We start from the raw sequence: 25,065 nt of genomic DNA on the forward strand, positions 1-25,065 counted from the left end.
CCAAGAGTCAGTGTAGTCATGGCAACTATGTGAAAAAACTCTGACTTGAGTTCCTAGATCTCCTACCCAAATATTCCAGGGAGGAGCTGGTTGACCCACCTTAGGTAAAGCACTCCAAACTTCCATGGTCAATTTTCTAGAGTAAGGTCACCTTTGAAAGGATATAAATGTTTTCATAGTGATTTTTGAAAATAGAGAGGATCTTCTCAAAAATCAAAGGTAGTTAACATAAGAGGAGAAATTGGGCTTCCAACATAAAATGGGTCAACTATATAATTCAGAAACACCTCTTGTTTCCCAGGCTACATTTTCTTCATGTCTCAGTGATAGCCATACATTAATTAGTATCTCTCTGATTCCTTCTTGGGTTGTCTGTAGAAATCAAGCCGTGCCCCTTTTCAAACCAATCCCTTCTAAATTCCCAGTATAGCTGAAGTCACTTAAAGAATTCCCTTATTGTTGTATAGTGTCATCCACCATTTTATTCTCCTTTTTTTCTAGCTCACTGTATTGTTATCTTCTGTGGCTTCCACTGTTAAGATTTGTTTTGCTAATTTCATCAGAGATACATCATCTACTTAGGACCTTCAGAAACAGATCCACTATTTTTGATGAGGTTTCCAATATCAGAGGCTCTCTTTTAATACAAACTGTCCTTGGGGCAGTAGTCTCTGGTCTGCATATAGTGTTACAACTACATGATTCCTTACCCAGAACCCACCCCTGACTCCTCCTTTCCTATTTTGATCCATAGGTCGACATAATTTAAGATTCATTTTGCTTAACCTTGGATCAGATTAATAAAATATTATTTAATGATCTGAACACTCAAATATAAAATTATCCCATAAATTTAATGCATTTACTAAGAGGTAATGTCTTTCTATGCCTATTTTAATTATTTTAGCTGAATCCATTATCAGATCCATTAAAAATTATATAATAATTTGTAACATTATACATACACGATTAGTGGCATACAAGGGGTCCTCTAATAACGTAAGGTCAGAAAAAAATACATTTATAAAATACAAATACACAAAGGCGAACAAAAAAATAAAGCCAATAAATAACTCCTATAATAATGAAACTAAGAAGTTGAAAATGTCAACTGTTTCAAATTATGTACCTATATAACATGTAACAGACAAAATAAAGCAATGTTATTTTAGATTTTAAACAAGCAGCAAGCCCAGCGTGGTGGCTCACACCTGTAATCCCAGCACTCTGGGAGGCCGAGGCAGGCGGATCTTTTGAGCTCAGGAGTTCAACACCAACCTGAGCAAGAGCGAGACCCCCGTCTCTACTGAAAAAAAAATAGAAAGGAATTAGCTGGACAACTAAAAATATATATAGAAAAAATTAGCCAGACGTGGTGGCGCATGCCTGTAGTCCCAGCTACTCCGGAGGCTGAGGCAGGAGGATTGCTTGAGCCCAGGAGTTTGAGGTTGCTGTAAGCTAGGCTGATGCCTGGACAACAGAGTGAGATTTTGTCTCAAAAAAAAAAAAAAAAAAAAGCACCAGTTTTCAAACTATAAATTAGAATCACCTGGAGAGAACTGCTAAAATTCATATACTCAAACCTGATGACTGGAGTTTCCAATTCAGTCGGACTTTGGACAGACCTGAGCAACGTGGCCACTGGAATTTGAGAAATATAGCTGTGAGAGATGCTGCTTATCTCAATTTGCCCTTTTTCGTAGCATCTTTACTGTTAATAGTTAGGTTTAAGCAAACCCTATTATTTATACATAGCTACACGTGAGCCTAATTTCCACCGCTATATTTCATGGCTACAAAGAAAAAATATTTTCTTTTAAGTGATTAAATTCCAACATCAAAATAAGGTCCACGTATATGTTTCTTTCCTCGACTGCCTTATTGGAGGTAGTTACTTCCATGTTGAAGTCCTGGAAATGTATCTCCCTTTGAACTGTGTCATGACACTTCCTGAGGAGGATAGTTAAATATTCCCCAGTGGAAGGCACTAAGAGATATGTATTATTAACAAGTATTTGGTGGAACCATGCTTTTCAACCTTTAATGTCAGTGCATTCTCATCTGGGTATCTTGTTAAAATGCAGATTATGATTCAGTAGACCTAGGGTAGTCCTTGAGATTCTGCATGAATAACAAGCTCCCAGAAGATGCTAATGCTCTCTGTCCTTGTTTACACTTTGAGTAACAAGATAGCGACTCTATTCACATAAATGCTTTAATGTTTATAACACAAGATTATGCCTCTCTCACTGGTACTGGGGTTAACCTTACATGAATGTAATGAATTCTTACGGGGGAAGACACTTTTCTTTAAGTGTAACAAGGCTGGGAGAATTTTAACAATTTTTAAAAATACATGCATTTGTTAAATTCATCTGTCTACCGGAGTTGACTTTATTTTAACTAATTTGGAAAAAAGTATCTGAAGAACTAATGTATTTTAAAGGACACTGTATTCATATTCTATGTGCATGACAAATTACCACAAGTTGAGCAGCTTAAAATAACATAAATTTGTTCTCTCACAGTTTCCTTGGGATAGGCGCTCTGGTCAGAGTCAGGGTCTCAAAAGTGAAATCCCCCTGTCGGTTGGGCTACATTCCTTTCTGGAAATTGGGATCCTCTTTCAAGTTCACCTGATAGTTGGCAGATTTTTTTAAAGATTTATTTATTTATTTATTTATTTATTTATTTATTTATTTATTTATTTTGCTGCTGTAACCCTAAGGACCCCTTGCTGGTTGAAGTTGGGAGGGGACTCTCAGCTCCTGGAGGCATCTGACAGGTCTTTGTCACAGGGCCCCTAATTCTTTGAATATCTCTGACCTCTAGACTGAGATTTAAAGGGCTCATGTGATTAAGTCAGGCCCACCCAGATAATCTTTCTTTTAATTAAACCAAAGTCAATTGATTAGTAACCTAATTATGAAAGTGACATCCTATCTTATTTACAGGCTCTGCACTCATTCAAGGGAGGAGGATTAAACAGGGTGTGTACACTAGGGGCCAAAAATCTTGGGAGTCTTGTTAGAATCCTGCCTACTTCCAACATTTATAGCCATTTAAGAAGCAGTAATTATAATCACCTTCTCTTCTTCCCACAGTTCTTATTTAGGCATGATTGTATGCCATTAAATATTTTTTCATAACCTTTCAAAAATTTTGGTAAACTTTTTACAAGGATAAAGACTTTTGCCAATTTATTTCCACCCAATGTATTTCAATATTGAATGTGTTTTTGAAACCTCCCTTACAAATTAATAAAGGGGTGCAAGGCAGGAACCGTGGTAAGGGGCTAGCTAATAATAAGGCACAAGTGCAGCTAAAATTCATGATAATAATTAGCTACTATCCCCCTGTCTGCTACTCTGGAGTCACATATCTGATGCTTATAAAGATTCTTAGCTTTCTCCATAGATAATAGCACCTTTTCAAAACCTTGGGGTAGTTTCTGAGATATCTGCCGGGTCCCACATTCCAGTGGATTGGCTGACCCACCCTGGCTGAAGTCCATACCAAGGAACTGACTCAACTGGTCTTGTGACTCCTATCCAAGAACCTGGTCCTGGATCCCAGCAGATTGGATGACCCAGCCAGGCCTGTGACCCATACTAAAAAACTTATGGTTCCATCCCAAATCCATCCAATTAGCAAACCAAATTGCCTAATCCTTTCCCCCACTAAAATATTCTTAAAAATCTTGCCTTCCAAATCCTCGGGGAGGCAGGTTTGAGAAATTCCTCCTGTCCCCAGGCTTAGCATCATGCAGAATTAAACTCTTTCTCTGCTGTAACCCCTGCTGTCTCAGTGTATTGGCTTCCTCTTAGGCAGTGGGCAGATGAGCGTGGTGGGGCAGCAACATTTTCAAAATGCGATGTTTTGGCTGGGTTTTCAATGCATTAGAGGTATCTATCACAGCTTTCCCTATGCTCTTTAACTACATAATATCCTGGATAACACACTACTTTCTAAAGTTTTATAATAGAATCTAATGTAAAAAGTAATAACTTACATAGTACTTTGCAAAACATTTATAAAAGTATTATTTTATCTTCATAATATTAATATGGAATTGGCATTATAATTATCTAATGTGAACTAAAATAAAATCTTAAGCTTCCCCCCCGCCAGCTGACTAAATAGACCCCCTCTTGGCCAAAGGGACCCCAGAAATACCCTAAAACACAGTTACTGACCATGAGAGGGGAGGTCAGACATGCCTCACTATCCCCCATCCTTATTGTAGATATGCTTTGTAACTCACAGCAGGCCTAAGGCTACGCAAGACAAACCTACAGCTTCCTCAATATACATAGCAAATCACTGGAGTCTGGGTGTATGTCCAGTGGCTTGTCTCTGATTAACAGACTTCTTAACTTAAAACATTCCAACCCTTTAGACAAATCTTCATTTCTTTAACCAATTACAAATCAAAGAGTCTCTAAACCCACCTATAACTCATAAGCTGCCCACCCCTTCAAGATGCCCCTCCTTTTGGGGCCAAACCAATGTACACCTTCTATGTACTGATTTGCGACTTTACCTGTAATTCCTGTCTCCCTGAAATGTATGAAACCAAACTATAACCCGGCCATGGTGAGTCCACTTGCCCAAGGCTCCTTGAGCATAGCTCCAGGCCATGGTCCTCAAATTTGGCTCAGAATCAACCTCTTTAAATTACTTTACAGAGTTTGGCTTCTTTTCTGTTGACACTAATAACTTAAGGATCATAAAAACAGTCTCAAACGGATGAAGTGATTTCATTGACATCATCCAGATACTAAATGATGATGAGATCAAAAACCTAAGTCAGGATTTCTACTTCAAGTCCTGTACTGCAGCACCACACTGGAAGGATTGTATGATTGGATTTAATACCTAGAATAATTAATGTAACTTTTAAAGGTACCCCCAAATACAAGGAAGATTAAACACTAAGAGAATATGACCCAGTCAGAGAAGAAAAATGCAATGCATGTTGGTAACCTACAACATGGGTTACAAAAAGGTAATGTTATAGCTGACACGCAGATCAATAGTTTAAAAGCTTTGGTAAGCCGTATAGTTAGGAGCAGCATTAAAAGGTCAAATAACTAGGTGATTATTATACACACTGGGAAAAATACTGTTGTGATATATTCTATCCCAAAAGAATTTCTAGAAAATATAGTTTTTATTCACTCTGGAGGAAGTAATGAAATGGTATTACATAAATGAAATAAAAAGAAACAGGTTTTTAAAAAGAGATGAATGAAAAATATATGTTTCATTTATAATAAGCATATAAACACAGACAATTACATTAATATTTTATAATTTTAGTCATATAACCATATTTTCATCTACTTTAAAGTATTTATAAGCCCAAAATAGCATCATCGAAAACCATGAAAATAAAAATATATGAATTATTTACTGTGAAAATGTTCTTTTAAAAACATGTAACATACAGTTAAACCTAATAATCTGTCTATACCATTTTATGCCTGTTATTGAAAATTTTACCTTTTCTCTCATCACTGATATTTAACTTAGATTTTTATTTTATGTGTTTCTTTTAACCATTACTATTTAAAACATGAAACAGATTCAGAGCAATAATTGCATAAGTTCTTGGCTAAGTACAGGCCATAATAAAATAAAATATTTACTTAAAAATGCAATATTATATTGGTGATTTCTAAGAATGAAATTAAACCAAATAACTTAACCAAAAGGTATTTTATATCTCTGTATTTGTAAATGAGATTGTTTAAGCTTAAGCCAAGTTAAGATATTGATCTGTACAGAAATCATTTCAAAAGATGAATAAGAATACAATGAGAATAGATTAAAAACACTAAAGTTTGTACGCATTGAGGAGAAACACTATTAAAGAAAAACTGGAGAATACGGTGTTCAGATAAAGGTAAACGAAGAATCAGAATCAGTATCTGTTCAATGCTGTCCAGAAGACAAGATGCTCTTCCCGTTATGCCCACTTGGCTACTGCCTCAGTTCATTCAGATCCCTGTTCAAATGCCACCTCATCAGGTGGCATTTCTTTGGGGCCCCATCTGAAACCACACCCAGCCACCTGCTCCAGTCCTCACACTGTTGAACTATTTTAATGGCACTCCGTGACACTTTTCTATATGTGTCTCTTCTCATTAGAGTAGAAGCTCAACGAACATAACTTTATCAACTCCGTTTCTTCCTATCTACGGTCTCTGCACTTACTAGGCACTCAGTAACACTTGCTGAGTGATGCGGTGGGAACACAACTGGTTATACATTGATTAAAACTGAAGAAATCTGCTCAAACGTAGCCTAGCAAAACAATTTTGAGTGGCTCTTCATGACATCTTATTTTTACCTTAGAAATGGTAGGTTTGGATTGTCTTGTACATTTTGTGCTTTTCCTTTAATAACCAAATCTCTGTTTTGTTCTTTATTACCATAATGACTCATGACAGTGATGATTCAGAAATATAAATTTTTGTCTGTTCTTCATGTTGTTAAGTGAGATTTTTAATTTCTTTTCATTAATAAATTACCTTATATTAATAGATTAATAATTAATAATTGATATTTATTTAATACTTCAGCCTTAAATATAACTATAATTTTAAATAAAAACTTGATATCAAAATTCTCATAAGGAAACTTAACTTTATCCTTAGGACTCAAACTCTCAGCTCTTTACTAACTTTTTCCCATTTATAATTATTTATATGGTATGGTTTCTAATAATGTGTACTTTCTTAAAGTATAACATCACTGTGGAGCAAAATATATTTTTAGATAAAATGTGTATAATATATAGAAATATAACCAGTTACTGAATAAACTGTACTTTCTAGTGTGAAATTAAACTTTTCTTCTAAACCTTTACTCCCTAAAGTCATTCTTCCCTGAATCTGGATAAAATAAATTTTAAATAGAAACAGCTTTTTTAGACAAAATCTGCACTAAACAAATAGATTTATCTTTTACATAATGTAAATCCTTAGTAATCTAAACAAAATTTTATTCCCTTACGCAATTTAAAGATAATTTTACCTCCTCTGGTTAGTTCTGATTTAGTCCTGGAATCCAGAGTGGGGACAGGGATAATTTTTTCCAGACTTTCTTGTTTTATCCCTTTTCATTAACTAACTGCTATTTCTAGAACCTCCTCCTTAGAGCAAAGAGGGCAGCAGGGATTCAAAAAAAGAACAAAATGGCTGGAGGGGTTATTATCCGGCCTCAGGGCAAAATACCCAAATGTTGACTCTGACTTGCAAGGGGCGGTTTTGTTCATTCTTAGCAGTCCCTGTAAGCTCCTGGACATGGTTTACCCGATGTCTCCAACATGATGATGCCTTCTCTAGCTGAGCACTTAGAGCAACATCCTCAGTCTTTGACTTCAAGTAGTTCAGTACATATACTATTTCTCTCATTTTTGGAGTTACTTGACTTCCCCAGGTGGGGCTTTGGAAGGACTTATTTTCCCTACCACCAAAATCAGGGTCCCTTCCTCAGGTCTACTGGGTCGATGGTAACATTCAGCATTCGTGCATTCTTGCCACTATCAGTGGAAGCTAGATCTATCTCACCAACATTAACTCATTCCTGAGATGTCATTTGCCCTGTGATTTTTTAAATAAGGTGTATTAGTAAGGATTCTCCAGAAAAAACAGAATCAATAAGACATATATATGTGTATGGGTCTGTACATATAATATATAATATGAAATATAGATAATATATACTTTCTTCTCCATTTAATCTGTTTTTGCTCTAATGGCCTTCTAACTGATTGGATGAGGTCCACTCACATTCAAGGGTAATCACTACATAAACTCAACTGATTGTAGATGTTAACCACATCTACAAAATACCTTCTCAGAAATGCCTGGTTTATCGTTTGATTAAATACCTGGGTATTACAGCCTAGCCAAATTGACACAAACTATGACAGAAGTTATCAGGCACTCGGCTCCGTGCTTTCCCCAAATTCCTGAGAACACATATCAGATTCGTAAACTTCTCTTGAAGTTCCTGACCAGTTGGCATGAGGTGCCAGGACACCCTTCCCCAGCAAAGAAGAAAGGAACAATGTGCAACACACCCACAACTCTCCCAAGGAAGGCTTATTATCAGCCTCTTTTGTAAATTTTAGCTTTTTCTCATATAACTAGAGAAGCTCATAGGCCAATGGAAGCAAAAGCAGTTATGAACACCTCCAAATATAGTTCTCATATAGATGACCCAACACCTTGTTTTAGAATATAAATGGATTCAGCATATATCTTTTTGTAGCTTTGAGTCATCAGCTAAGTTTCTGAGATAGAAAATTTTATTATATCATCCTATTGCAGAATGATGTACAACACACTAAAAACAGAGAAGAGAATGATTGCCTAAGAGAGTCAGAAAAACTATGCAAAAGAATATATGTATAAACTATTTTATAAGGGATGAGTAGGATTTGCTAGGCAGAGAAGAAAATGAAGGCATTATACACACAAGAAACAGAACAGTCTAGAACACAGGGAAGATCCCAACTCATTCTATGAGACCACCATTACACAGATAGCAAAACTTAACAGAGGCTGTATACAAAATAAAATTACAGACTAGTATTCTTCATAAACATAGAAGGAATGTTTTTTTTTTTTTTTTTTTTTTTTTTTTTGAGACAGATTCTCACTGTTGCCCGGGCTGGAGTCCCGTGGCATCAGCCTAGCTCACAGCAACCTCAAACTCCTGGGCTCAAGCAATCCTTCTGCCTTAGTCTCCTGAGTAGCTGGGACTACAGGCATGTGCCACCATGCCTGGCTAATTTTTTCTATGTATTTTTAGTTGTATGGCTAATTTCTTTTCTATTTTTAGTAGAGACATGGTCTCACTCTTTCTCAGGCTGGTCTCGAACTCCTGACCTTGAGCGATCCTCCCGCCTGGGCCTCCCAGAGTGCTAGGATTACAGGTGTGAGCCACTGCACCTGGCTGGAAGGAAAATTTCTTAAAATAGTAGCAAATTAGACTCAGTGATATAAAAAAGATAATATATTAATATCATGGCAACATGAGATTTATCCCTGAAATTAAAGTTTGGATTATAATTCAAAAGTTAATTAAAATAGTTTCTACTTTAAGAAAATAGAAGCTAAAAACAGTATGATTGTATCAATGGATGCAGAAAAAACATTTAGTGAAATTCACAAGGTTTTCATGATAAAAAAATAATATCAGCAAAGTAGGAACAGAAGGAAACTTCCCCCATATGATAAGGGCATTCATAAAAATCTACAGCTATCATAATTAATATGAAAGAAAGATATCCCTTACAAATAAAGCAAGAATATACATTTTTATCATTTCTATTAAACATTTCATTGGAATTCAGAGTCTGTACAATACAGAAAGAAAAATAAATGAAAGGCTAACGACTAAAGTTCAGACAGAAATAAAACTGTGCCCCTATTCAGACTGATGACATGATTGTTCATGATGAAAATCCTAATAAATCTACAAAAATCAACTAGAACTAGTAAGTGTATTTAGCAATGTTGCAGTTACCAGTTCAATATATAAAAAAGCAATTGCATTTTTATATACTATTAGAAAACCTTTAAAAAATTAAAGAAAAAATTCTAGGTGTAGTAACATCAAAAAGGATACAATATTTAGAAATAAATTTATAAATGGTCAGCAAGACTTCTGGAAACTGTAAGTCACTGCTGGGAAAATATTAAATGACATCTAAATAAATGGAGATGGCATGACATATTTATAGATTGGAAGACTCAATATTGTCTTCCAATTTTAAGAAAATATATCTACAGATTCATTGCAATCATAATAATAATCTCAGCAAACATTGGTGTGGAAACGGAGAAACTATTTCTCAAATTTATATGAAAATATAAAGGACTTAAAATGCAAAAAGTAATCATGAAGAGCTATTAATAGAATATAGTTAAAGGACTTATACTACCTGATTTCAAGACTTACCATAAAGCTACAGAAATCAAGACAGTATGGTACTGGCAAAATGAGATACACAGATTAACCATACCAAAGAGATTCCAAAAATAGCCCATGCATATAGTCATTTGGTTCTTGAAAAAGTTGTCAAAGTAATTTAGTAAAGAAAGGTATCCATATCAGAAAGCACTTTGACTTCACCATTCACAAAAATTAATTTGAAATGTATCATACAACTAAACATAAAAGCAAAAACTTTTTAAAAGAAACATAGGATAATATGTTTGCAACTTGGGGGTAAGTAGAATTTTTCTTTGTAGGACATACAAAGTGGTAATCATGAAAGGAAACAATTGATAAGGTAGTCTTCATCAACACTAAAAGCTTCTCATCAAAAGATACCATTGAAGAAAGTGAATAGACAAAACACAGACTCATAGAAAATAATCATAACACCTACCCCTGATGAACACATATATCAAAATAAAGAACTCTATTAAATCAACAATAAAATGACAAGACATCTCAATAAATGGGCAAAAGTCTAAGAGACAATTCACAAGAAAAAAATACAGAAACAATAAGCATGGGGGAAAATGCTCACATTAGTAGTCATCAATAGAAAGTGCAAATTAAAACCACAATGAGATACCACTCTACACAAGCAAGAATGATTAAAATTTAGAAGAATGACATCATTGAACATTGGCAAGGTTTTGGAGCAACATGTACTCTCATACATCATTGGTGAATGTACAAAGAGATACAAGTTGTTTGGGAAAAATTTCAGCACTGTTTTTATGAAATTAATATACACCTATTTTTTAACCCAATAATTTCTAGATGTTTACCCAAGAAAAATGAAGGCTAATGTGAACAAAAATCCTTGTATAAGAATGTTCATAGAAGCTCTATTCATAATATCCAGAACCTGAAAATAGCCTTGGTTTCTGTCAACAGAACAGAAAACATCGTATTTTATTACTGCAATGAAATACAATCCAGCAATAAAATCAACGAACTAGTAGTACATGCAACAACATGGACGAATCCCAAAACTATTATTCTTAGTGAAAGTTGCCTTATACAATAGAGGTTTTTTCTTATGATTCTGTTTATATGGACTTTCAAGAAGGACAAAACTACTTTATGCCTTTAAAAAAAGAAGTTTAACAGAACAGTAACTGTAGCTGAAAGGGTAGGGAGTTGGGATGGACCAGGAAGGGATATTAGAGAATTTTGTGGGCTGGTGTCTTGATAATTAATGGGTTACACAGTTGCACAGATATATGTATTTGTCAAAATTCATTGAATAGTATATATAAAATGTTTGCATTTCATTCTATTAATTTTGCCAGAAATAAAAACCACAAACCAATATTTAACTTGTAATTGTTAGCATGCTGAAGGGTTTAGGGATAAAGTGTACTAATGTCTGCTATTTATTTTGAAATGGATAAAAAGAAGATGGATTGATGGATGGGTAAATAGATAATATGTGATATGAAGCAAATATTGATTGTGGAATATAATAGGAGGTAACAGGCATTCAATGACATTTCTTACAATTTTTCTGTGTATTTGGTAATTCTCATAAAATAAATATAGAGAAGGGAAACAGAATGATGTGTAACTGTAAAGCTATCATTTGACCATAGCATTTGTTCAAGGATGACCTGGAAAATGCCTAGAAATCAAAAGGAATTTTACTTTTGATTTCTGGGAAACTGTGTGCTATACTTTGAACTTGGGAATATATACTGTCATCTCTAGGAAAATATTAATGTGACATGCTCAGATTAGGTCAATTCATTTATTTAATAATTTTATAATATACTTTTTTTATACTATACACTATACTTCGCATATGCAATATCCTAATGATATAATGAAAAGAGATATAAAATTCTATGGCCAGTAGGAATCATGCATCTGGGAGATACAGCCTAATAAATAGAAAACAAAAAGATAATGTTTTTGGTATTACGATGGAGAAAAGACAAGGAAGTTTGTAAATACCTATTGTGGATGTCTTACGTGGGCAGTTTTAGAAAAAAGTTCTGCAGTTGGTATAAAGGATGCACTGGATGTCTTTGCAATAATAGTACAGGTAAGGAGAAAAGTTCATGAAGGATATGGATAACACAGTTGGAGAGGGGAAAATCCTAAAATGCAATATTGTATATCCAAGCCCCCTTTATTACTAAATAATTCAGCATTTTTGAATGATTTGATGGGGCAGGGTAGTGTCAGGAACAAAATGATTCCAGGCATGATGACACCAATATTGCAGTTACAAAACTACTTAATAAGATGAAAGAGAAAGATTGCTTGTGAGTACTATTATTGCCTGGTGTTGAGGTCAGATTGTTAGAAATTCTGTGTAACCTAACCTAAAACTTGAAATCACTCTAGTAACCCTTACTGTCATTCATGGTAGCCCCCAAGGTAATCTTTTTTTCTATCTTTTTTTCTGAATGGATCAAATAATTCAGACCACCCCAGTGAAGTCTAATTAGGATGAGCTTTCAAATTTATCTAGGGAAAAATGTGTTCAGAACTAATGAGGCATTGCAGGGAAAATAGACCTATTGCATGGAAAATAGACCTAGCCCTAAGCAGTCTCTTTAAGAAGAAAACACTTCGGCAGCCTAATTCAAACACTGTATTGTGTATGTGTGTGTGTTCAAGAGAGTTTTTTTTTCTTGTCAACTTCTCACCCTGAAACCAAATTTGACTTGAAAGAAAAAGTAAAAATGTTCAAAAGACACTTTAAATTTTTATTTTCAGAAAAGAGCAGAAAACATGATTGTTTGAAAAGCCAATAATATTTCTTCTCCAGAAATAAAGTTTCTTTAAAAATTCAGAGATTTAATTACATCATAGAGAAACTGAAAATAAAATCATGTTGGAAACTGGAAAAAGGATTCTTAATACACATATTTTTCATACTTTTTTGTATAGGGGAAAAGCAGGATTTTGTTTTAAATAAAATGCTATCAGAAAGAATAATATATTTTACATTGTATTAACTGATTCAGACTATTTCAGGTAATATTTAATGCTATAAAATACCGATTTATGGTCACTTTTTATGGTAAGATCTTAACTATGGAGAGCAACCCCCAACCAATAAATGATGGATATTCATTTATAAACAGTCAAGTGAGGTTACTCTTAGGAACATGTTCTATTCTAGGTCTCAGAACTCCCTTGCTGAAATAACTCCATTTGCCTACCCTAGTAACTTGCTTGCTAACAAAACCTTTTATTAACAGCTTCTTCCCTTCCCTGAGTCATTTTCTCAATTCCCTACCAATGTTTCTTGGAAGCACCTTCTATTATAAACATCCTGCCTACATGTGAATTTGTCTCAGTGTCTGCTTCCAGGGGAACTCTAAGAAGACAACCGTGATAGGTTAATTTTTAATGCACAGCTGGCTTCCCTTAGCTTATACGTTATCTAAGATCTTTGTTGCTGTCTTAATAAGTAAAATAAAATTGTACATTTATTATCTTGTATTATCACTATCTGGTTGTTAGAATCAAATTATACTAGTCACATAAAATTTAAAATTATTATCACACAGTTCATAGTGTGGTTTTGCTTTTAAATATTTAGTGTCAGTATATATTTCCTTTTGTTTGTGTTTATTTTCAACTCTTTATTTTTTTCTTGTTCAGTCTGTCAAACAGATACGTATCATTATTAAGAACCTGTTTTTGATTTGATTAATCTTTTCTCGTGTTTATTTCATTGATTTCTGATTTTATTTTTATTCTTTCTGGGCATCACTGGATTAGTTAAGAGATGTCCAGTTTCTGGCTCTGCATGAAAAGGAGCTTGGATATAGCCATTTTATCCTAAAAAGTCAAAAACTGAGCAAGCTGAAAAATCAAAAACTCTTCTTAGATATATAAGAGAAGTGAGGTCACAAGGCAAACAGCTGCCCCTAAAAATTAGAGAGAAGAACAGGCGGATACAGAGAATCATACCTTACCAGAGCAGGAACCTTCAAGGGAACCGATCCCAGGGCAGAAAAATTTAAAACTGTAATTGATGAATTGCTGGAGGATTGGTGTGGAGAGGGGGTCCCCTCATACTTGTGAGTTTCATCTACAGATTCTCAACCAGGTTCTCACAGCAAATGCTGGAGAAAAACCTTGTGATTCTGGTGGGGGGCCGTGGGGGAGAAAAGAAACCATTTGAAACACATAAGAGCACTCTGTTCTGCCTAACAAGGTCTACCCTCAGGAAAAACTATTTCATCAGAGCCCTAACATTCATGGGTTTTATCAGCATCTAACTGACCTGGAAGAAAGGAAATATCCAACTCCAGCCCACTTTAATCTAACCTTCCACATGGGAGAAAGAAAATATCCAACTCCAGCACACTCTGGCCATCCTGTCCCACCTAATGTGGGGAGTGGGTAATGAGAAATACTTATGAAGTTCTTAATCCAAAAGTATAGGCTCACTAAAAGACTGAGACTCAATCATAAAATGATAGGATTATTTCCCTTCTCCCATACCTTATACCACACTACTAAAGATCTACTTACAACAGCTCCTTTTACCCAGTACATCATGTCCATCTTTTGATAAAAAATTACAAGACATACTAAAAGAGGGGGAAAAACCCACCATTTGAAGACACAGAGCAAGTATCAGAACCAGATATGGCAAGAATGTTGGAATTATCAGACCAGGAATTTAAAACAACTATGATTAAGATGCTAAGATCTCTAATGGACAGCATGTAATAACAGATGGACAATGTAAGCAGAGAAATGGAAATCCTGGGAATAAATAAGAACTACTAAATTCAAAAACACTATAACAGACCTGAATAATATTGACTATAGGCTCACTAGTAGAGTGGGCACAGATGAGCAAAGAATTTCTTTTTTATTTTTGAGACAGAGTCTCGCTCTGTTGCCTGGGCTAGAGTGAGTGCTGTGGCGTCAGCCTAGCTCACAGCAACCTCAAACTCCTGGGCTTAAGCAATCCTCCTGCCTCAGCCTCCCGAGTAGCTGGGACTACAGGCATGCGCCACCATGCCTGGCTAATTTTTTCTATATATATATTTTAGTTGGCCAGATAATTTCTTTCTATTTTTAGTAGAGACGGGGGTCTTGCTCTTGCTCAGGCTGGTCTCGAACTCCTGACCTCAAGCGATCCACCCGCCTCAGCCTCCCAGAGTGCTAGGATTACAGGCGTGAGCCACCACGCCCGGCTAGCAAACAATTTCTTAGCTTGAGGTTATCTCAATATAAACTGTCAAAACCAAAAAGGAAAGAGAAAAAGACTGAGAAAAATAGAAGATCTAAGAATATCCAAGATCTGTAGGACCACTGCAAAAGGTGTAACATACATGTAATAGGCATTCAAGAAGGAGAAGAAAAAAAGGAACAGAAGAAATATTTGAAATAATGATGACTGAAAATTTCCCACAATTAGTGTCAGACAACAAACTGTAGATCCAGGAAGCTCAAAGAAAACCCAGTAGGATAAATGCAAAATAAAATAAAATAAATAAAACCCCCTACATCCAGGCATATTATAGTCAAACTATAATCAAAGATAAAGAAAAAACCTTAAAAGACTGCAGCGGGAAAACACATCTTACTATTGAGGAACAGAGATAAGAATTACATCTCACTTCTACTCAGAATCCACGCAAGAGAGTGAAGTGAAATATTAAAGAGTTGAAAGAAAAAAAAACCCACCAACTTAGAATTCTGTACCCTATAATAAAATAAACACTTTCTCAAACAAAAATTGAAGAAACGTGTTGCCAATAGGCTTGCCTTGCCAGAAATGTTAAAAGAAATTTTTTAGAGAGAAGGAAAATTATTATTAATAGAAACTGAGATCTACATAGAAAGAACATCAAAGAAGGAATAAGTGAAGTTAAAATAAGTTTTTCCTTATCCTTAATTTATCTAACAAATTATTTTTTCAAAATAATAACAGCAACAATGCATTTGATTATGCATGCTTAGTATATGTTCTATATACATATGAATGCTTATTTATGCTTATATATAAGTATAATGAATGACAACAATGACACAAAGGATGGGAAGAAGGAACTAGAATTATTTTCTTATTATAAGGTATTCATAATACTTGTGAAGTAGTACAGTGTTATTCAAAAGTGGAATTAGATTGCAAATGTGTATTGCAAACTCTAGGGCAACCACTAAAAAGAAAAGTGAAAAAAAAGTCAAAAGTATAACTGGTATGCTATGAAGAGAAAATGATCATATAAAATGCCCAATTAAAACCTGAAAAAGGCAAAAAAAGAGTGTAAGACAAAAATGAAAACAAAGACTCAGGGCAACAAATAGAAAACTGTAACAAATACTGTGGATATTAATATGATAATATCAATAATCACCTTGAATGACAATGGTCCAAATATACCAATTGAAAGACAGAAAAGACAGAGATTATTAGGGTGGTTCAAAAAACTATATGTGTATATATGGATATATTATATACACACACACATATATACACATACATATACGTACTCTACAAGAAATACACTTTAAAAGTAAAATTAAATGTAAATCAATTAAAAGTGAATGGAGAAAGGTATGACATGTTACACTTAAAAGAAAAGTGGGAAAAGCTATATTAATTTAGATGAAGCAGAATTCAAAGCAAGAAAACTTATCAGGGATAAAGAAGGTATTATATAATGATAAAGTGTTCAATTTTTCAAGAAGACATAGCAATTCTTAAAGTATATATACCTAAAAACAGAAAATCAAAATAGGTAAGACAGAAACTGATAGAACCAGAAGGAGAAATAGATGAATCCGCTATTATAGGTCAACACTCCTCTATCAGAAATGGACAGATACAGACAGCAGGTGATCAGTTAGGACATAGTTGAACCCAACATCATCAGTCAACTGGATATATTAGGTTGGTGCAAATGTATTTGCATTGTTGACATTTGCCATTTGATATTGGAATACATTCTTAAATACATGTGGTTATGCTATACATCATTTTAATGCACATTTCTCACTTTGTGTTCTTGCTAATGAATTATTTGCTGTTTATTTTATATTTATTTTAGAGTATGGAAATGATGTTAGACAAGAGTAAATTTTAGAGATTTCCTTAGTAGAGTTCAAAATGGGTTATAAAGCAGCGAAGACAACTTGCAACATCAACAATGCATTTGGCCCAGGAACTGCTAACAAACATACAGTGCGGTGGTGGTTCAAGAAGCTTTACTAAAAATAGAAAGAAATCATAGGGACCGCTAAAAATATATATAGAAAAATGAGCTGGGCATGGTGGCGCATGCCTGTAGTCCCAGCTACTCAGGAGGCTGAGGCAGAAGGATTCCTTGAGCCTAGGAGTTTGAGGTTGCTGTGAGCTAGGCTGACGCCATGACACTCTAGCCGGGACAACGGAGTGAGACTTTGTCTCAAAAAAAAAAAGGAAGCTTTGCAAAGGAGATGAGAGCCTTGAAGATGAAGAGTGCTGTGGCCAGCCATGGAAAGTTGACAATGACCAATTGAGGGCAATCATAGAAGCTGATCTTCTTACAGCTACAAGATAAGTTGCTAAAGAACTCAACATAGACCATTCTACAGTCATTCAGCATTTGAAGCAAATTGGAAAGGTGAAAAAGTACACCATCCGGGGGATGGACATGCTTAAAGCTCTGACTCAGGTGGGGCAAAGGCAATATACGTAACCTAAACATTTCTGCCCCTATAACATGCTGAAATAAAAGAAGAAAAGAAAAGAAAAGGAAAAGCTCAATAAGTGGTTGCCTCCTAAGCTGACCAAAAATAAAAAAAAAAATCACCGTTTTGAAATGTTGTCTTCTCTTCTTGCACACAACAATAACGAACCATTTCTCAATCTGATTGTGACATGCAGTGAAAAGTGGATTTTATATGACAACCAGTGATGACCCACTCAGTGGTTGGACCGAGAAGCAGCTCCAAAGCACTTCCCAAAGACAGACTTGCACCAAAAAAAGGTCATGGTCACTAGTTGGTGGCCTGCTGCTGGTCTGATCCACGACAGCTTTCCCAATCCTGCTGAAACCATTACATCTGAGAAGTATGCTCGGCAAATCAAGGAGATGGACTGAAAACTGCAATGCCTGCAGCAGGAATTGGTCAACAGAAAGGGCCCAGTTCTTTTCCATGACAACGTCTGACTGCACATTGCACAACCAACGCTTCAGAAATTGAATGAATTGGGCTACAAAGTTCTGCCTCATCTCCTGTATTCACCTGACCTCTCACCAACCACCTACCACTTCTTCAAGCAGGGAAAATGCTTTCACAATCAGCAACATGCAAAAAATGCTTTCCAAGAATTCATCGAATCCCAAAGCACAGATTTTTATACTACAGGAATAAAGAAACTTATTCCTTATTGGCAAAAATGTGTTTATTGTAATGTAATGGTTCCTATTTTGATTAATAAAGATGTGTTTGAGCATAGTTATAATGATTTAAAATTCATGATCTGAAGCCACAATTACTTTTGCACCAAATTAGTAATATTTATAGACTACTTCAACAATAGCAAAATTCACCTTTTTCTCAAGCTCATGTGGAATATTCAACAAGACAGAACACATCTTAGACCTTAACAAATTTAAAAGAATAGAAATCATACAATTTCTGCTCTTAAACAACAGAATTAAACCAGAATCAATACCAGAAAGATAAAATCCCCAAACACATGGAGAATGAACAACACACTTTTAAATGACACATGGGTCAAAGAAGAAATGTTGAGAGAAATTTAAAAATATTTTGAACAAAATATAAATGAAAACACAACTTGTGGGATGCAGCAAAAGCAGAGCTTAAAAGGAATTCCATAGCATTGAATGCATATATTAGAAAAGAAAAAAATCTAAAAGCAATTATCTAAGCTTCTACCTAGGAAACTAGAAAAATAAGAACAAATTAAATTTAAAGTAGGCAAAAGAAAAGAAAAAATAAAACTTAGAGCAGAAATCAAGGAAATTGAAAACAGGAAATCAATAAGGAAAATCGATAAAATCAAAACATGGTTCTTTTAGAAATCAATAAGACTCTAGCTAGGTTAACTAAAAAAAAGAGAGAGCACATAAAGTAATAATATCAGAAATGAAAGGTGACATCACTATAGATCCCATGGATATTTAAAAAATAATAAAGGAAAACAATGAACAACTTCATGTCCATAAATTTGATAACTTAGAAAAAATGGACTGATTCTTTGAAAGACACAATCTGCTAACACTCAAGAAGAAATGGAACAAGTTAACAAGTACTATAGCATGCTGCTCTATCAGGAAACTCTTCTAGTTTTAGCTCATGGAAATATGCAACATTGTCAGAGGCAATTTCCTTAGGTTGTAATCCAAGTTCCTGGGATGTTGGAAGGGTAGAAGATCAGCCTATACCTGTTTTCCTCACCCCAGCTGGGCTTCTGTCTTCTCTGGCATTACCCATCCACAACCTGCTGTTGTTGCTGATTCCTATTACCAAGGAGAAGGCAATGAGAATCCAAGCAATGCAGGGAAGAAAGACAGTGGAAATAGAAAGTTTTCCTTTAACCTGTCCTCTTGCAGCCACCTTCAGTTACCATCTGTGCCTGGCTGCAGCTATCTGTCCACAAAGAGTCACACAAACCCCTCTAGTTTATGACAGCCTTCAGTCTTCCCAAGGATTGTGCTTTTTTTTTTTTTTTTTAATTCTTAAGATCCACGTTCTCTTTCATTTCTGTAGTTTCTGTATATTTGATCTGGAGAGAAGGATGCATGCAGTAGGATACACTAGTTCTCCATCCTAACAGGAAGAGGAAACCTATTTCCAGAATAGTTTATGTTAGCCCCAGACATCCGATCATTATTGGTTTAATTCTAGCATGGTATCCTATCCACTTTCCAGCCTCTGTTGTAGATAGACCTAGCCATTGACCTAATATGTCTAGCGAAATTAAGGGAAAATCTGATGTTAGACTTTTATAAAGGCTTATAATTTCTTAACAAAAGACTTACTACCATTTCTTCCTTCCCATCTTGAAGATAGATGTGATTCCCTGAAAAATCACAGCCATTTTGTAAGCACGAGGAGAAAGTCAAAAGAAATACAGTCTAACACTGGTATGATTTGACCTCTTGAACTGATGCCAGCTCCTATTTGCCTCTAAATTTCTTGTTCTGTAAAAAAAAATTGTTATGCCATTGTTAATTGTGGTTTCTGTTACTTGAAAAAGGCAAATGGTCAGCTTTTTATTTTATATAATAGTTTTGTAAGAGAGGATAACTGTTATTTATAAAATACTTATGAATTTCAAGGCATTTATGCCAGGGACTCTAAATAAATCATCCCAGTTATACCTCACAGAAAGTCCACATGGAGTTTTACAATTACTATTTTTTTGATCAGAGAACTGAGGCTGAGGAAAAGAAAATAACCTTGCGGAGGAATAAAATTTAAATATTGGTCTGCCTTTCCAATATACCATGTTACTCACCCAATATATTGATATATAATACCTAAATGGATCTGTATGTTGGCATTCATATAACTACAGTGACTTTTGACTTATCTCCCTGTTTTGAAGAGATTTGGCATTCACTTCTGGTAAAATTATACTCCTTAATTACTTTGGTTCTCAAGATTTTTAGCATTATGGTGTACTATAATAAGGCAAACCCACTGAGTGAGCACCATCTTAAATACTTACCAGCTAAAAGAAAATACAATATTAAAATTTAGACTAGAGAGAATGGGGCAAAAGCTAGGTACTTGGTGATGGTTCTGAAAATGGAGGTTAAAATGTCCCCAAAACAGCTTTTATCTCCTATGCTACACTGTCTATGACAGGCCCTGGGGATATCATTAGTCTCTTTAACATCTGTGGGGGAATTAAAGTTGGAAGACAGACCAGTAGCCTCAAACTAAGGAAGTGAGATATAATGTGCAGCCAAAGAAATCTAAGTAACAGAAAAGATATTGTCATGCCTTTCTTTTAAATCCACTCTGTGTATGTAGGAGAAGCCAGGCTTTGTCATTGACACTGACAATGAACAGTGGCAGATCGGGAAGACGATGTCAGATCACAGAAAGGCATTACCCAAAGCACACACAGTGTTATGTAGCTTTCAGCTATAAGGAATAATAAGTTTCTGTCTTGATTTGTTTTTGAACAAAGGAAGCACTTAAAAAGATGGTAAATAGGCTTTGTTCTGACTTTTTCAGCTTTGTACCTGGATCAAATGATGTAACTGTTATTCTCCTTAAAATATTTTCATCTATTTCTAATAAGTTACAGAATATTCTAATTTTAGAGCAGAGGTTATTTTTGCTTAGTGCTGCCTTAAACAATGAAGGATGTAAACTTGACCACAAAAGAGCTCAATAATTAACTCACAGAGAATCATAACATTTTACCTCTCATAAGGACCTTGGAGATCATAGAGTTGAAGCTAAACACTTTAGAGATGAATAAACTGAGATACAGAGAGGTTAAATGACTCTGCTCAAGGTCAAAGTGCTCATCTATGACTGCACTGGGACTAGAATCAAGAACTCCTTACATTGCTTCATTGCGATTTTACCCCTCCATGAAGTTTTCATAGGAAAAACTGCAAATAAGCACATTAAGAGGCCCCAAACTGCAAGACAATCCTAGATTGAGATTCCATATTCAACGAGGTCATAAAAATGCCCAAATCTTCTCTAAATGTCAAAAGACATGTGGAGTGGTCAGCATTGTGAGGCATGTACACATGCACACACACACATAAATACATAAACCTGGTGTTATATCTCAAAGACAGCAAGATATTTTTGTTGGGTTTACATACATACCTGTATAGATCACAAAGAAAAGTAAAATTGATTTACCCTAGGTTGTTCTTCTAAAATACATGGGTTCTCTTTAGAGATTACAAACCATATAGCTTTGTATACATTATAAATAACATATACATATTTTAATACTTCCATTAAGGAAGAATAGTAAATCATAAGTGGTTTGCAACTGGTCTTTAATATCTATGCCAAAGAAATGCCCTTATTATCCTGCTGTTTCTTATGTTGTCCTTTATCATTTTCTTTGCTGGGACAATCATTTAAAATATAAACTTGGAAAAGTACCTTGCTTTTCTTAGTTCTAACTATCTAAAAAAAAATATTTGGTAAGTACATTTATAAAATAGTCTCCTCATTTCCTTATTCTTAAATTTTTATTCTTGGCCTACAAAGAAATGAAGCTTAGTCAGTCTCTCTTTGTTGCTCAAACGTCTCATTTCCTAGAACAAAAGCTAAAAGATAGGGACTGACCACATTCCTCCTTCTGGTGGTATTTCAGACACAAGACACACTTTGCTGGGCCATTTGAGATATGACCAAAGGTCAACCAGTCCAACCCCTCTAACTGAAGGGAAATTATAGGCAAATAAGAAGGGTCTATTACTGCTAATAACAATAACAACAAGATGGTGGGGCAAGATGGCTGACTAGAGATATCAGTTGCCAGATCATTTCAGAAAAAAGGACAAATTTTAGATAAAAAAAAAATAGTGTCGGTGTAACTCTGAGGGGAAAGTGCCAGAACCTACCAGAGATTCCATGGGAAGAAGCTGCAGAGCAGAACAAGAGCGAGCAAGATTTTGGCAGAAAAAAAACCCTGAGGAACTTGAAGCCCCATCAAAAGGGTAAATGGGGGTTTTGTTTCTCCTCCCCTCACACCTCTGGAAGACTAGAGGCTCTGGAGCTGCTGGAGAGCTTCTCTACCCTTACAAGCCAAAAAACTACTGCCACCAGTGAACTGGGAGCTTCTTGAGAACAAAGCACCAAGTGGACAGCCCCCTTGGGGTCGCTCTTCCTCACCACAGACCTGAGCTTTGGCAGTGGGTACCATATTGCTTTCCCACACATTGTGTGCCTTTGTCTAGTCCTGTGAAAGCTTCATGGAGGGAGCTCTAGTCCTTCAGTTTTCTTGTCATTGGTCCACACATAAACATTTCCCAATTCCTTCCCAGACTGTGGTGGCCACAAGAGGTTAGTAGGTACTGGAGGAACAATGTGATCCCAGATCTTGGACACTCCAGGCAGGCTGCCTTCAGTGGAGAAGGACAAAGGAAACCAGAGAGCCAACTCTCCTCTATTCTAACTCTTCTCTTCCTCCTCCTCTCCCCCACTTACTGCTGCCACTAGAGTCAGCACAAGTACCCAAAGGGACCACTGAGCTTGGGCTTTTAGGAGAGACTGCTTCCCTTCTGTTGGTGTGCCCACCACACTGAGGCTTTCACAGAGCATGGGGCTAATGCCTTTCCTCTTGAAGACGTGCAGTGGACCAAGGGTGCTCAGATTGTGAGTTCCCTGCCCACTGGCCCACCTTAGTGTTGCTGGCCTGACTACTCCAGCAGGGAAGGGAATATCTTGAGGTACAGGGACATTAAACCTACTTGAACACTCCATGGGCAACTCGGGACCAGCATGCTTCTCCCATGGTATGGTCAGCGATTGAACTTGAGGGATCAAGGGACAGGGCCACAGGCTGGATCCTGTACCTCCAGGACTTGATCATGTTGCTAAAAGGCACAGAAGGGAGATTTATGAACTAATCTTGGGAGGTGAGAGAATCCACATGGAGCACATGAATTCACAGCCAAATTTTACCAGACCTAAAAAGAAGAACTGGTACCTCTCCTACAGAAATTATTCCATAACATCAGTGAGGAAGGAATACTCCCTCAGAGACAAAGGAATGGTAGTACACTGTTGGCGGGACTACAAATTAGTACAACCTCTACAGAAAACAGTATGGAAATCCCTCAAAGAAATAAATGTATATCTACCATTCAATCCAGCAAATCTCACTGCTGGTTATCTACCCAGATGAAATGAGGTCATTTTATCAAAAAGACATCTGAGCTTTAATGTTTATTGCAGCACTATTCACAACTGCAAAGATGTGGAATTACCTAAGTGCTCATCAATTCATGAGTGGATAAAGAAAAAGTGCTCTATATTAATATATAACATGGAGTACTACTCAGGCATAAAAGGGAATGAAATAATGTCACTTGCAGGAACTTGGATGCAACTGAAGACCATTATCCTAAGTGAAGTGTATCAAGAATGGAAAACCAAACACCATATGTTCTCACTAATAAGTGGAAGCTAATATATGGGTACACATGGGCACAAAGCAATATAAAGGACATGAGAAGCCAAGAAGGGGGAAGGTGGGGATTGTGGGATACAAACTTACCTATTGGGTATAATGAACACTATTCTTGTAACAGGCACACTGAAAGCCCCAACGTAAGCACAAAGTATCCATGTAACAAAAACACTTATACCCCCTTAATTAATATTTTAATATAAAAAAGAAGCAATAAGAATCAGCATGTATGGGTTCATTATACATTAAAAAGAACTTTCCATATTTTATATAGTTTGATATTCACAGAAACTGTGAGGAAAAATACTATTTCCATGTTCATATTTTAAAAGTGTGGTTATCTCATAGCTTTTTACAATTTACACAAATTAATAGTTTATATAATTCATTATTTATTATTTATGAATTGGCTACTTACATAGCTTCCCAGAAGCAATAATTACAACTAAAATTTATTTAGTTCCTCTTATATGTGTTAACAACAAAATCCTAAGACATATAAAAGTTATCTTCATTTTTCATGAGAAATTAATACTTAGCAAGAGTAAGTTGTTGGTCCAAGTTTACACAGTTGTTTGTCCAGTTTTACAAAGTTGTGTGAACTGCATTTTAATTCATTCAGTATGAGTATATAGCCAATGGTTAAAAGTTAATATATGAAAATTCAAAAGAAAAAGGTAAATTAAAGGCATGAGGAAGAACACAAAACAAATTTTAACAAATTAATTATAGTTATTGCTAATGTAGTTACTGTTACTGATCATTGATTTTAGCTAGGGATTTCCTGCTGGCAGCAAGTTGACAAGAAACACATGGCGAATTCTGTAACATCTTTTTTCTAATTTTGTAAAGTTCGAGAGGGGGCTACAAAAGATTACCAATCAAAGATATGTACCTTACTAAACTTTAATGATAAAATAATTTTCCTT

This window comes from Lemur catta, chromosome 3 (genome assembly GCF_020740605.2).
Source record: "Lemur catta isolate mLemCat1 chromosome 3, mLemCat1.pri, whole genome shotgun sequence".
Lineage (NCBI taxonomy): Eukaryota > Metazoa > Chordata > Mammalia > Primates > Lemuridae > Lemur > Lemur catta.